Source organism: Oxyura jamaicensis, chromosome 2 (assembly GCF_011077185.1).
Source record: "Oxyura jamaicensis isolate SHBP4307 breed ruddy duck chromosome 2, BPBGC_Ojam_1.0, whole genome shotgun sequence".
NCBI classification, from domain to species: domain Eukaryota; kingdom Metazoa; phylum Chordata; class Aves; order Anseriformes; family Anatidae; genus Oxyura; species Oxyura jamaicensis.
Genome location: NC_048894.1, coordinates 72,833,376 through 72,849,021, shown reverse-complemented (window position 1 = coordinate 72,849,021; position 15,646 = coordinate 72,833,376). Strand labels below are relative to the sequence as shown.

Here is a 15,646-nt window from a genome sequence, read left to right as displayed (position 1 = left end):
GTAAGAAAGTTGTGCTCAATACTTAGGCTAATTTCTGTTCCTATTGGCTAGTGATATACCAGGAGCACAGGAGGAGAAAGACAGGAGCTATCTTAAGCAGCAGCATCTTATGACAACTCACACCCCCTAATTGAAAGGGAAAACCAAATGTTATTTCTCTGCAGTCATCATATTTGCAGTATGATTTGGAATTATTGTGAGTGGAAGCTGTGTGCTTTTATTTTGGGAAATATAAGACCAACTTCCAGTGAGCACAAAAGTTTTTTAATGGAGAATTTTAGATATCAGCAGTGGCATATCAATTTGGGTCTAGTAGCAGACTGTGTAAGTTACTTAACTTAAATATCAACTTAAATACCTATTTTAAGCAATCACTTGTTGAAAATATAGTTAATTTTTGTGAATACCTGCGTAGAGACTGTATGTACAGCTTTTCTATAAATTTTGATAAGTTGAGACATGAAGTGAAATGGTGTTTAAGTCTATTCTATACTATACATCCCAGCAGAGAAAATGAGACTCCTTTTTTGCCAAAAAAAAAAAAAAACACAAAAAAAAACAAAAACAAACAAACAAAACCTTGTCACTGCCTTTATTTATTTATTTATTGTGGGAAAGAGTGAAGTGATACTTCACACCGCTAGCATTTTCTATTGAAACATCCAAAACTAAGGTGGTGGTTTTTTTTGTTGTTTTTGGACAAAAGATGTAACATATGTTCACATGCAGGAATATTTATTATGTAGATCCAAGCTGATGACATATCAAGTCTAATGACAAAATGTAGAAAATCAAGGGAAAGAGAAACTCTTCCCCAGAAGCCTGCTGAGAATCAGCAGTAGGGTCCCAAATGAGAGTCCAGGGTCTGGAACTGGGGGAGAGGCACTGTCTATTGTAGGAGGCGGCCGTGGTGGTTGTAATGACTTTTGTTGCCATGCTTTTTCCTGAATACTTTCTTTCTCATTTTACATAAGAATTTTAGTAAAATTGGCTGCTAAAAGCATGTTACCTGCTGAAATGAGTCAAGTTCTTTTCTCTCATACTGAGAGCACAAGAGTTTCATTCAGGATTACTGCAGCACTGTGTATGTAGGTGTGAGTTCATGGTACAGAAACCACATGGATGTGTTCACACGAACAACAGCTTGTGTGGATTACTTATGTTCACATGGGTAACAAGAAAGAAAATCGTAAAATGGGAAAAATACTGTCTTTTAGGAGACAGTCACTAGCTGTGCTTTGTGCCCTTCATGTAGGTGTTTTTTGTCCTTCACAAAACGGATTTAGTAGTCTGACTGAGGTGCTAATTCATTACTGTACTGCAATATTGTGTATCCCTCAGGAGCTGTCATATAATCGGTCCATAACAGAACAATCTGGGTAACTGCAAGTGTTACAATTAAAGTACTTAATAAGTACTGAAGGCTTGACGTTTTACTTCTTCATCAAGTTGTGCAGTTCTTGCTCTTCAAAATGTGTAAAATGTCACAATAATTGAGAAATATAACTAACTGTCAAGATACAGAACAAGTTCTTGATGTTCTGAAGTTCCTTGAGTGCTGGTGCAGCACTTTGAAAAATTCTTTAAGCAACAACTGACTAGCAGTTCTTAAACTAATGATTTGGGAGCCCCCTGCTAGCACACTAATGATCCAGACAGCAGCATTAAATCAGCTGCTTTAGTTTAAGTACTTCTTGAATGTACATAAAGCCTTGCTTTATTGGGAATTGAACTAACTACCTGCAGTCTGAAAAGCAATAAGTTGGGCATTTAAGCAAAGGTGAATTACTAATAAGAGCGAAAGTTGTCTTCCTCTGTGTGTTGTCTGAAAGCTTCCAGCTGTATGGATGGAAGGAATTTACTGCAGATTTTTTTTTAATCTTTTTTTTTTTTTTTTCTTCAGATTACCATGTTAAATTTCAGGAGAATCATGCGATTCCTCGGATCTTTTTCCTAATGCTACCTTAGAAATTAGTGACTCACAAAAGTGCCCTAAGAAAGGCCATTGCAGTATGGAAGAGACAACACTTCTACAGCATTTCACACCTTTGTTGTTTCCCCTAATTTGTTCAGCAGCTGTGACAATTTTCCAGTGAGTTTAAAATACAATGACAACAGTACTACCAGTGTGGTACTTCTGCCTGCTTTCATTTCTGAGAAGTTACTTGAGCAATTTTATAGCTTATTGCTGTCTGTCTGTCCCAGTGACGAGGAGGAGGTTAGGCAAAAATGCCGTGAGGCCTGTATTAAGTTCAAACATATGTAGCACTTTCTCTAGATAAAGAGGAAATAAGACCTTGTGTGTCCATATTAAATATAGATTCTATAGACTCTATAGAGTCTAGTATTGTCTGTAGTGTAGAGGAATGTATTATTAAAACAGCACTTATGAGCAAGCTATCCTGGAGACACAGTCTTTACACTAATCTTATAGCGACATTTCACACGTCTCTCAGGGATTCTGAGAGGTTCCTGAAAGCAGGTTAAGATTTTCCTTTACCTGGAACTGTGTTCCTGCTGCTGCTTTTATGCAGGCCCCAGCAATTATCTGACCAAGTCAGAAGCCAGTTCAGGATATTCACAAAGCTAAAAAAGGCAAGCAAATAAAATGGTGTTGTTCACACCTGATAGGTAAGCAAAACTGAAGCAATACCTGCCTAAGATGCCTGGATTGTACAGTGATAAGAATTTTCTAAATCACTTGTTCTCTAACATCAAAATTGTACTCCAATTAACAAAGTAGTATTTTCATTTTTTTTTTTACTTTTTTTTTTTTTAATTTTAAACACTGTAGTTGCAGCTGAAACTCAATTGTCTAATGAAAATTAAGCATTCCTCTAATGTTTCTCCTAATGCAAGCATTATTGTATTGTCATCTTTTCCTTTTTGCTCCTAGCCCAGACTAGCTGGCATCTTTGCTCTCCTTCAGCAACGCAGATGGCTATAGTCAGCACAATAAACACAAACCCTTTGGTCATTTCAAATACTGTCCTCATCCTGAAGTCACAGATTACTTTCAACAGTCAATTTTGGGGAACCAAAAAATTGTTCTGTAACCTCCCTGAACAGCCTGAGGCTATAGGCTATGAAGAAAAGATTGTATACCAGTGTGCAATTTAGAATATGCTGTAGGAAATTCTGTGAGTCTGGAAGTATTCTTCTAAGTGGTGGCTTATAAACATTATGTTTCCTTTTTCTTGGGCTGTCTCTTTTATGTGAAGATCAGACTTCAAGCAGGCTGAAGGAAAGCAAAGCCTTTACTTCTGTATATCCAAAGGGAGCTCTCAACAATCACTTCTGATTGTTTTACAAGAAAATGAGCTCATACCATTTTTTGCTTTCATCATCATTCTCTGAAGAAAACTTATGATGCCTTTGTTTTCTGTTTTGTCCTGTTTCTGTTTAATACAGATGTATTCCTCTTTCTTGAGTATTTGCTCTTCATAAAGTCTAGTTTTCTTATGGTGCTAGATGTTTGGTTTTGTCCTTCTGGTAATATAAATTAAAATGGCACTGCAGCCAGAAATCTGAGACTGTCTGAATTGAGAGTAAGCACTGTTAGACTTGCCTGGAATTTTAACAACAAAGTATTTTTGTACCAGGAAATGCATGTTTGTTTAAAGCAAGCTATATTGAATTTGAAAAATTAGTTATTGAAAGACGTAGGACATTCTGATAGTATATAATGTTTATTCTTCTTTTGAATTACTAAATGCATTATGTTATATATAGTAGATGTGTGCATGTGTATATCTGTAACATATACAACGTGTAAATTGAAATGAAGCATTCTGATATACTTAATGTTTATTCAGAACTTTGACTAATAGTTTTGATTATCACCTCCTCCTACCTCATTTTTTTTTTTTACCTGAAACTCCCACTTTAGATTTGTTAATTGAAAGTAAATAATAGGAATATCATTCTACTTAAAATATTAAATATATTTTTCCATCTCTTTTTATGAAGAACTCTTGTGTGTGTGTGTGTGTGTGTGAAGTGAGATCAGTTATTGAGTTGTATAATGTGAATGCTTTCCACTTACAATTAATAAAAAACAAAATCACTAGAAGCCGTTTGGGGTTTTGTGCATTGAGAGGTTAATTGGTAACACACAGCTATGATCTCTTTCAGCCAGAGATTTAGCTACCTAATTTATTACAGCTTCCTCATAAATTAGATGTAATGCCTTAGTAAGTGAAGGGTCACTTTTTCCAGTGGAATTCTAATGTGATCTCTAAATGTTGTGTGCTAATGTATATACATGAGTAACTACTAGTGCAAATGGCCTTGTGACTGTTCTAGTAAAGTCTGTAGTTGTTACAGATACCTGAAGCCTATCGTCTGTGCTCAAGATATGCTTCCAGTCTACACTCCAGATAGATGCTTATATGGACCATTAAAAAATTGCTTTGATAATATGGATGTAAGCAGTTGTGGAATTTGTTTTAAGTAAAACATTTAAATGAGAATAGGACTTAGCATCTGTTCTTGAAATCATGAACAATTTAAAAAATGCATAAAGTTCAGATACCTGTAAAACTAGTGATAACCTAGCATTTTTTGTTCACAAATGAAATCTCAGCAGTGAATTAAAACTATTAAGCACTTAAGTGAAGATTTCTAAGACTTCTATCATACGTTGCCTACTTTTCTAAGAATACACGTGACTGTTATACTGTTTTATCACTATTTTATTAAGAATTTATTTTTCTGTGTCCTCCTAGTCTCCCCCCCACCTTTTTTCTTTTTTTTTTCTTTTGTATTGCATACTCTGAATATGGATTTGAGGCTGTGTATGGGGAAAAGAGAGTATTTACATTCTCAGTGATTTAGAGACTCATGGACCTAGATATGGGTCTTGTGTACTTTTGTATGTATGGACTAAGCAAAATCTTGCTACTTCTTACTCAACATAGCCAGTATAGAGCGGTGAAAAGAATCGAAGACTCATGGGAGGTTGGAAGGAACCTTAAAGACATCTGATTCCAACCCTCTGACATGGGTAGAGGCACCTCCAATCAGACAAAGTTGCTTATGGCCCCATCCAACCTGGCCTTGGACACCTCCAGGGATGAGACATCTGCAGCTTCTCTGGGCAACCTGCCCCAGGGCCTCACAACCCTCTGAGTAAAGAATTACTTCCTTCTATCTAATCTAAATCTACACTCCTGTTAAAGATTGCATCAGGAGAAAAATCAATACAGTTTCTTTCTCCACAAATAGAAATGGTACCAGAGACAGAACTGGTGCCAAAACTGAGTTAAAATGGAGGCTTGGATTTGTTCTTCTGTCATTGAGTAACTGCATTACTCTTTATTCGAGGAAGATTGTCTGGTGATAGGTCTTATTTTAATCCAGTATAAGGAAAAGAATCAGAAATTTGAAGAAAACAAGGCTATGTGTTTGGCAACAACAACAACAAAAAAGGATTATAACAGACCTAATTCAAGAAGAAAAGAACATCCCAGGAAAAAAATAAAATAAAAAAAATCTGCAGTTTCTTAAATCAGCTTTATGAAAGAGTAATATTTTGAGTATGTGTGGCTGTACGGTATTTTTTTATTCTATTTTTTTTTTTTTTTAGTTTAATAACTTATTACTGTCCTGGTTTTAGCTAGGAGAGAGTTAGTTTCCCTCCTAGTAGCTGGTAGGGTGCTATGTTTTGGATTTAGGATGAGAATCATGTTGATACCACACTGATGTTTTAATTGTTGCAGAGCAGTGCTTACACTAAGCCAAGGACTTTTCAGCTTCTCGCTTTCTCCTGCCAGTGGGCAGGCTAGGGGTGCAGCAGGAACTGGAAGGGGACAGACCCAGGACAGCTGACCCCAACTGGCCAAAGGGATATTCCATACCATCTGACGTCATGCTGAACAATATATAGGGGTGGCTAGCCAAGGTGTGTGTGTGTGGGGGGGGCTGTTCAGGGATAGTCTGGGCATTGGTCAGCGGGTAGTGAGCAATTATATTGTGCATCACTTGTTTTGTACTTATTATAATAATAATAAGTACAGATAATAATCTGTCCTACTAAACTGTCTTTATCTCAACCTTCAGTTTTCGCATTTCTCTCCCCTATCCCAGAGAGGGAGGGGGCAGGGTGAGCAAAAGGCTGTGTGGTGTTTAGCTGCCAGCCAGGTTAAACCATAACAAACATGTTTTTTACCCTATTGGTCCCCTTTATTTACAGATGTCTCTTCTCTTCAACTTCTGTATACCTGGTCTTCAAGAACCTCTTGCAGAGATTTGAAGCACATGTATACTTCAGTGACATAGCAGTGTATGTAATAGCCAACCCTTTGGCTGTAACCTGATGTATTTAAAGCTTAATTGGTGCAGTTAACTTCAATATTTTCTGAGTATCTTTATGAATGTTCCTAGGGCTTCCAGAAGCAAATATATTAAAATAAACTTGAGAGTACCTGTTCAGAAGTGGGTAGAAATAGTGTATTTGGTGACATAGGAGAACTTCTTTGCTTGAGTTTTAATTTATTTTGATTTCATGTTTTTCCTCAAACTGAAGAGAGGCTGTTACAAACATTTAGGGGTTTGGTAATAGGTAATAAAACTTGAATGCTGCATCAATTTTCAGTGTAGAAACAAGAATAATAGTAGTTCTCTACCATTAGAGGTCTATGCCCATACAGATGTTAATGCCTTATGAAGATCAAATTATATGCAAGTGGGATTTGTCCAATGTAGTAAATGTCCTTAATTAAGCAATCTAAAGTAAGTAAAAAAGAAGTCACAGGTCATTTAACTTGCAGGACTCTTCCTCAGGAATAATAGGAATCAAGTCATGCTACAACTTATAGTCATCCATGCTCCAGAGTTAACACTGTAAGAAATGTGTCCCTAAATTTAACTGTAATTACTTTTGCTATTGTGTAATAAATTAGTGAAATTAATTTAAAGTGTGGTGGTTCTTATCCTAGAAATGTTGTAATGTCGTGTCTTTTTCCCAGAGAATTACAATGGACTTAATTAAAAGTATTGGGTAAAAAGTGTCCAGCAAAGTTAAATCTTGACAGCATGCCTGTTGTAGATCTCAGTTGCCTGATGCCTTGCAGTACATTTGGGTGTGAGGAAGTATTTGTTGTTGGTAATATTTACAAATATCAAAATGAAATGTTGTTTAAGCTATTCTAGAAGAACCCAAGTTCTTCTGCAAGCAATATTGATATACTCTTTCTTCTAGAAACAAAGGGTAGGAATCAATTGCAACATCGTGAAGCTTTGGAAATTGAAGAATTTTGAGTGGCATCATACTCCTTAATGTCTAGTTCAGGTCTGCTTAACGATAAACTACTTATAATGGAAAATGAGGAAAAAATGATGCTGGCAGCCTAAAGCAACCTGAATCTCATTTTTACTTAAAATATTTTAATATTAATTTTGCACTCTATGACATTAACCCAAACACATCAATTTTTCTATGGGTTGAGCTTTTTATCTACTTCATATAAAAAATGAAAAAAAAAATTGGGGGAGGGCAAAATAACGGCAGGTAAGAAAAAGCGCATATATTTGGCAGCTTTGCACAGCTATGTTTACATAGTGTTTTCTTCACACTGCTTCAGCTTAAAATCTTCTACAGGTTTGTGAGTTTAGATAGGATATAGTTTGGGAGATAATCCCATAAATTTATTTAGGCTCAGTAACTGTGCCTAAGAACTCTGCCTTTCCTTGCCTTGGTTAGCACACGGTTTTTATTTTTAATTTTTTAAATTTGAAACAGGTTTTAATTCACTTTTATTCTTGTAATGTTTTTAATCAAACCAGACTTTTTGCTTTTAAGGTGCATTATTTTTTGCTTGATTATTTAGACAATCATGATTATTTTAGCATCATTTAATTGTCTAAGATGTTTATATAACAGTCCCTATGTTGTTGCTGAAGCTTTTTCTTTATTCTTTGCAAGTGGTTGAAAATCAAGAATTTAGGAGCAGAATTATTTAGTTTGTCTCCCGAAAGTGAACTTTTTCAATTATATTTTGCATTGAGACTGAGTAATAGACTATAGGTAAAACAAATGTAAGCTGAAAACTTTAGTCATTGTCACTGTTGGCTGCACATTTTTTTCTATAAGAAAGGATATACTGGTTGTGGTGTTTTTTGTTTGTTTGTTTTTAAGTTTTGGTTAATTTAGGAATACCAAGAGAAAAATCAATGTTTTAGAGCTCTTCTCTTTTCCGTACTATAACAACAGCAAGAATCTTTCATTCAGTTACTCAGACACAAACAAAAATGTGTGCTAGTAGCTCACATTCATGTATTTTTAAACAAATTGAGCTTTAGTGAAGAAGTGGGTGACATGAGTAAGTCCTTAAAATGGACTAGATAATGAATGTATTAGTAAAATATGCTCCACCAGTCTGATAAACTTTATTCTGTGTCTTTTTTATTTTCTATAGATAAATGTATAAGTTAAATCAATGTACCTTTGTTTGTAGTAATGTTTTTACCTAATGCCATCAGTTGGCATTAATAAGACAGTGAAAAATTTGTAAGGAAAATATTCTCATTTTCTGGCTGCTTTTTTCCTGAAACCTTCTGCAAATATGACTTCTGAGAATTCAGTTGCTACCTTAGTAATAATATTTGAACTCCTGTTTCCATACTTCATAACACACCATTGCAGACCCAGTTCTATGTTTCATGAGTAAAATTTTTTTTTTTTTTTTTTTTCTTGGTACAGGATTTGTGGCAGGAATTTTCCTTCAAGAAGCTAGGTCTCTAGATACCACTAAAATTCAGGTTATGTGAATAACAGGGTACAAACTGATCAGTGGTTCTTTACAACCACTGTACTGGAGTGTATTCCTGCAGTGCAATTGTGCACTACAGGAAAAAAAACAACTAAGGAAAGAAAACTGTCAGTCTGTAAGACCAAAATATTTCTATTAGGAAGTGTGGACTTTTAAGTATCTAGACTAAATCTGTGATGTTTTTACCCCAATCTAATATCATAAGAATGAAGTAATTTATTACATATTTGACAAATACAGATACATATGGAACTGAAGTTGACTCTTAAGGCACAGTAAGAGAAGAAAACATCCAAATTGTCTGACGTATAGAATCAGATGTCTTCTCAAGTCTCTGAAAGCACTGTAAAATCAATAAATCTGATTAAATGCTCCACTTAATCTATCAATACAAAGGTGTAGTGACTTGTGTGAGAGGCTACAGATGATTTTTAAATCTTGTTTCATGGAGCAAGGCTTCTACTTAATGTATCTCAATAAGAAAGATATTAATATGAAAGAAAGGTACTCTTGTGGACACTTTCCAGCTAAATGTTGATTAAAACACCTGTCATTCAATTAAGAGTTTTTCTCACCGTTGTTCAGTTATCATGTTTTCAAAGTACCATGAAAATTTTATGGCACCCAGATTGAAACAGCTGTTGGATGAAGAGAAGATTTTGCTTCTGCTTTGGCCTTTTAAGTCTCAAAAATTGCCATGCAAAGAAGCAATCTGACAAATTGTATGAGACTCTGTTATATTATCAGTTAAAGTAACACAAAACCCTTAAGTAAAGCCACTTTTACTTCATTTTTTTTTTTTCTGTGTTATTATAAATAAAGATTTGACCTTAATGGTAGCAGTGTGGTTACTTTAATTCACTAAACCTGAAATATGCAGCCTCCTAGCTCAGCCATATGTGATAACGTAATCATGCCACTTCTTGCATGTTATGCTGGATGCTATTTTTTTTTCTTTTTTTGTAAAGCATATGTGGGCTTTTGTGTGTTCAAACTAGTGTGTGAGAGGTTGCGTGCATTTGTGCTTGTATTTTTCTAGGGGAAAAAAAAAGAAATAAGGACTTTAGAACTGGGTATTGTTAGAAATGGGGGTGACTTCCTTCTGACTCACTACGTTTCTGGCTGGTGGGTAAGGAAATAAGCTCCAATTAACTCTTCAGTTTTTTCTCTTTTCTGTTTTAGATTTGTTTACTTTTTATTACTTTCATTTGAATACCAACTTCATTTTTTATTTCTACATTGTAAAAAGGTTCCATAAAACATAATCATTTTCCAGAATTGGGTTCATTTATTTTTATACTTTAAAATAATTTGATTGCATTGGTACATATGTTTAAAGTAATTTAAGGAAGTAAGTCCTTAGCAGAGGTTACGAATTGCTTTGTAAAGTGAAACAGAGTTCAATGCCACCGAAGCTAAAAATGAAAAGGGCAATTGGTTTCTATATGTCTGTTATTTTCTTTTAAGACAATGTGATAAAGTGGTCACTTCTTAATAGAAGGATCTTTTTAAAAAAATTTTTTTTTAAGAGATCAGATAAACCATGTTTTCTATTTCCAACTAATATACTGAAAAAATGATGCTCACAGGTAATAAGCATTTTTGTAGAAAACTTTAAGGTGTTCTAACAATAATAACATTAACTGTAGCGGGTTGTCCTAAATTCTCTTTACAGCACTGAAACACTGCTTATACACTCCATGTGCACTTCTAAAAATGAATGTAATGAGTGTCTAATGAGTGTTAAGATGCACCTTGGGGCTATGCCTCTTGAATTTTTAGGTAATTTATTAAAGAAAAACATGAGTTTTTTTTTTTTTTTTTTTTTTTTTTTTTTCTCCTTAATTCTCCTAGGGAAATCAAACATGATTATACACAGGGTAGAAGGAATGACAATTCAATAGCCACTCTTCATACACTTCACATATCGTTATAATATTGTTCTTTCAGTAGAATCTAAATGAGTAGACTTTTTTTAGACTCTTGAAAGTTTGCAGTAAATTATGTTGACACATTTTATTTTAGGAATTTGTGAAATCAGTTGTATACACATCTGTTGAAAATCTGCTAAGGATTGCCTGATAGGAAGGTGTTTTTTTTTTTTTTTTTTTTTTCTTTTTTTTTTTTTATAGTGCCCTATTTATGAGCTTCCTTGTGGATTGCATTTTAAGAGAATGTTTCCCTGCACAGATGACATTCAGTCTTCTAATTCTCTTTTAATAAGGCAATCCTTTTATAAGATTTATTTGCTTAAGATAATGAGGTAGGATTACAAAGGAATTAACAGAAATGCTATTACCTTTTTTCTTCCTTGGGTGTAGCCTTATGCTTTCAGTTTGAAAGTAAGCTGAGATTTATTTTTCCTAGGCTACACAACAAATTCAAGCCCAGAAGACAAAAAGGCAGTGGATGTAGTCATTCTCTGGAAAAATTAAGACACCAATGTCTTTGAGGTATGTTTGTTTTAGAAATGCTTTTAATTGTTTATTCATTTTGCTTCTATGTATAAGAGTACTGGTAAGTAATTTGAACATTAGTGACTTTCTCACATCTCCAGATGTAGCTTGATCTGAAAAGAAATTCCAAAATAGACTATTTTTGATAAGTATGTGAAAATATTTAGTTGTAAATTTTTCTTTTATCAGATGCTAGCTTTCTATCTAGGAAATGAGATAGAACCTGCAGGTTGTTTGGTTTGCATCTGATCATAATCTTTCTGATTTAACAGCTTTTTCCCTGTGCCATAGTTACTGTGAAAAATCTCCAGATAGTGTTCTGGAAAAAGCTATAAGCTCTTTCCATTTTGTATGCAATATGGATTACTGTGTTCTAAGTAGGTACAAGAAACACTTCTGTCAGCTAGATGCAATGAAAAGTGTGATATAGAAATAAATTACAAATAACTCAATAGGAGAGACGACAAACAACATCAGTATGTAGACTGAGTAATGGAGGATATACTAAGAAAATTCATTATTGTCTTTCTGCAATTCAAAACCATCTGATTTAACACTATTCATCAATTACAAGAATTGTTTGAAGTCAGCAAGTTGGATTCCGCATTTGTAAATGTACCACCAGAGCCTGGGGAGTACTAAATAAATGGATTTGATGCTAATTTCATTTTAGGTCTAGTTATCACTTACCTTGTTCAGGAGCTTTAACCTAAAAAAAAAGACAGAAAAAAATAATGTTCTTCATGCAGACAAAAATGCTGTTGCCCAGAAAGCATTATTTTGATTACATTCAGGAGATATATCTAGATTAACTTTTCTGGAACACTTTTCAACCATAGTTTTTGCTTTGCTTCAATACGTTCAGTTTCAGATGACAACTTTCTCTCTTAAAGGAGGCATTTTTCCACAACTGTAACATTGAGCTGCTTTTGATTCCTTCAATATCACCTGAATTTTGTTTCTTTTTACTGAAAGTCTATTTCTCTAGCATAGACTGTGTCTTGTCCATGTTTCTGTCAGATCTGTGCAGTTTTTTTTTTTCACTTGATTGAAAGACCATATGGCTATTTCACTAACCAAAACTTCCATCACATGGACTATTAAATAATATAAGCCTCTGCTATGATGCATATGTTTTTGCTAAAAATATATTTTCTGCTTAAAAATATATATATAAAAGAAAAACTGTTAGTTTCTTCTTCCCTCAGTGGCCTTATTTCAGCCTCCTTTAAAAACTACCTACCTGTCTGAGGCAGTCGGTCTCTAGGCTCCTTTCTTTTTGCTTTGCCTTTTAGGTGCTTAATAACAGGTTTGTAGTCTTTGGAGACTATAAAATGAGTTCTCTAAGCTATCTCAGTATAGTATTATTTACAACAAATACATTCACAGCATTTTTTTTTCCCTCCTAACATTTGTAACCACAAGTACCTCTCTTTTTATGCCAATTTTGTTTCCTTAGAGAAGCAGTATTTGAAGTACTGTAATAAATGACCAAAGAGAAATCAGCAAATGTATTTTCATGTGTAACATTCTCTAATATTCTAACATTCTTTTATTTGGAAGCGCACCTAAATTTTATATCAGAAAAAAAAGGAATTTTAAGTTGGTTTTGAACTTTAGATGAGTCTGTACATATATGCCAGTGACATTTCAGAACAATGCTTTTTGATAAATGAAAAAATCTGTATTGTCTCTTCATGACTCCTACTGAGATATATATTTGTTCCTCAGGGTACATTTGTCTCACAGATTGTTTGATTTGTAGTTTAAATATAGAAGCTCATAGTATCAGTGTTAAATATATGTATCTTTCAGAAGTATAGTAAGGCAATATTTTTATTTTAAATCATTTAAATATCTTAAATAAGAAGAACCCTGTTCTACTTGGTCCGCTGAAGTGAGACAGTAAGCAAAATATTTAACAAAGTTTAATCTGTATATATTTGAAGGTGATATATTTCTGTCTAGCTTTGTTCCTCAACATCCCCATACAGCTTGGGCTATTAGTTTTTAAGCCTTTATACAAATCTTCACTTTCAGTTGTGAACATCAGATTAATTGTAAAGCACCAGACAAATAATATATAATCTGGGGGAGAGCAAAAACAAAACACATCTGCCCTTTCTCATTCAATATGCTGGAGTACTCAGGCATGTTCAGTTCAGCATTTCTGTCATTTTGTAGAGTTATGAGATGGCCAGGTTACCTTGTGATTTCAAATGGACTTCAAGTGGTTTATTTAATCTGCAGTTCAGTGTTCTAGACCCTTGAAAGTACTGTGTTACGGTCAGGTTACCCAAGTGAATCTGAATTGTTTGATAATGGTAATTTCCATGGCGAAAATAGTCCTTTTGTCCTCAGAGAGGACTATGACTTTCCCATGTAAGAGCCTTTGTGTTATATAGTAACTGAGGTAAGAGAGACTGTAGTTCTGTAGTTAAAAATTGTTCTTTCAACAGAAGGACATATGCATGTCCTTCTTCAGAGTCTTTGTAATAGACTTTTAAAAAAGATCTTCATAGTTATTTGAAGTTCTCATTTAATAGAGATTACATAGGCCTTCTTCAGCAAACTGTGCAAAGAACTGAGGTAGTTCATACTGATGCTCTTTAAACAGTATTCCGTAATCATTTGATACACCTTATTGAAATAAATTGAAACTTTCATATGCAGTTAAGCATTTCTTATTCTTAACCAGAAGCATGTTACTGTTGCCTTACAAAGGCTCTGTACTGGCTGTGGACTGAAACTTTTTTGTGTAGCTAGTACGTTTATTCCACATGTAATATTCTAAATCTTGTTTCCCTGTCCCAGAGTGTCCCAGACACTCTGAAACAGATGTCTGTTTCAGAGAACATACCATGTTCTCTGAAAAATGGAGTTCAGAGACTCTCTGAATGCTTAGGCTCGCATTTGTGAGATGATTTTTGATATACTGACAATTGATAAAGCAGAAAAGTGACTGTTACGGTAATTTCTAAGAACAGAAATAATACTTGAAAAAAAAACCAAAACTATTTTCAAAATTCACATTTGTGGCTTAAAAAACAAGTGTAAACAGATGAACAGTTTGCTTAGCTGTGAAAGGATTAGATTACATTAGAGCTAATAATGTAAAAGGCAGAAGCAGATGATGATAAATTATCACCCTGTATGACTTGAAGAACGAAAATGATTTGGGTATCACTTCAGGCTGATCATGCTGGTCAGGAAACTTTATCTTAATTGCATAACAACTAGAATACAAACTTGTATTGGAAAAGATTACATATTCAAGCATGTAATGCAAATATGTTAGGAGGATTTTGAGATAAATTTCTAAATATGAGATCAAAGCATCAGTCATTGTTGTGCCCCTTTCTGACTAGAACCTGATTTAGTTGAAATCTGTTGTTTTCTTTTATGCAGCCAGCGTTTGTTTGTTTGTTTTTTAAGCACAAAACATAAGCATTTTTGTATGCATCTTCCTGTTTCTTTCCACATAACCTGTATGGTCAGTTTTAGGGCAATAAGGAAAACTTCAGACTGCTCATCAGATTTTTCTGTATGTATGGATTTGGTGGCTCATGTTTCCTAGTCTGAGGCTTCAGCAATAGAATGACAGAGTTGCATGTGAAATGTAGCAGTCGGAGGATCCAGAAGTTTTAAAACCACTGGGTTTATTACTTCAGTGGAAACTGTCACCGCAGTCTCCTGATGGAAGTGGCTGACCTGCCAGCCTCGTGATGCAGAGACTGGGAGGCATCTCCTCGTGCAGGGGCAGCAGGGATGCCCCACACTGGGGCCAAGGTGGCTCCAGGGTATGAGGGAAGGTCCCACGGAGGAGCCACATGTGCTGTGGCACATGGCCCAGAGTGGGGCCCCCGATGCTCAGTGATATGGTGCATGCCATGGTGCGTGTTCAGCTGCAGAAGCCATGTTGTTTTGAGCAGCAGCTGAGGGAAAGGTGGCTTTGCTTCTTGCACGCGAAACATGCATTCGATGTTATCCAATCAGCGGGGGTCAGTCACCTCTTACCCTGGAGTCTGATTACAATTGGCTATTTCCAGGGCCTGCTAACCTGCTATTTGTATTTGCATGGCATTTGATTTTCTTTATATGAATATTCAAAATTGAACAGATCCAGAAGGACACTGCAATTCAGATATTTGCCAGTTTTCACTGGGTTTGTATCACTCAATGCTGTCAGTTTTTTAACCCCTCCTGTGGAATTCCAGGAGGAGAACAAAAATACTTTTTAAATATATATTTTTTTTTCCTGTTGGAACATGTGGAGATGCAGCTTAACACATTTCACTAACACAACACTTGAAAAATAGGACTTACAAATGCACAAGTGCCAGCTTTCACCCAATATTTTATTACTTGTGTTCTGCTAATCCTGTTAGTTTGCTATCAATGTGAATTATTTTTCCAAGC

The 15,646-nt window shown here is 34.9% G+C and overlaps 1 protein-coding gene across 11 annotated transcripts in view; it reads left to right on the top strand.

Moving 5' to 3' along the window:
• The window catches only part of CDH18 (cadherin 18), a 551,977-nt gene that overhangs the window by 210,656 nt on the left and 325,675 nt on the right, over nt 1-15,646 (top strand). For 8 of the 11 annotated variants that reach the window (XM_035318020.1, XM_035318019.1, XM_035318015.1 and 5 more), the window contains one exon: nt 11,139-11,224. The exons of 2 other annotated variants lie outside the window; for them this stretch is intronic. The gene's annotated coding sequence lies outside the window, so the exon portion shown is untranslated. Of the gene's footprint in view, nt 1-10,950; nt 11,035-11,138; nt 11,225-15,646 lie in introns of those variants that run through there. One more of the 11 variants, XM_035318010.1, reaches the window with a different exon arrangement.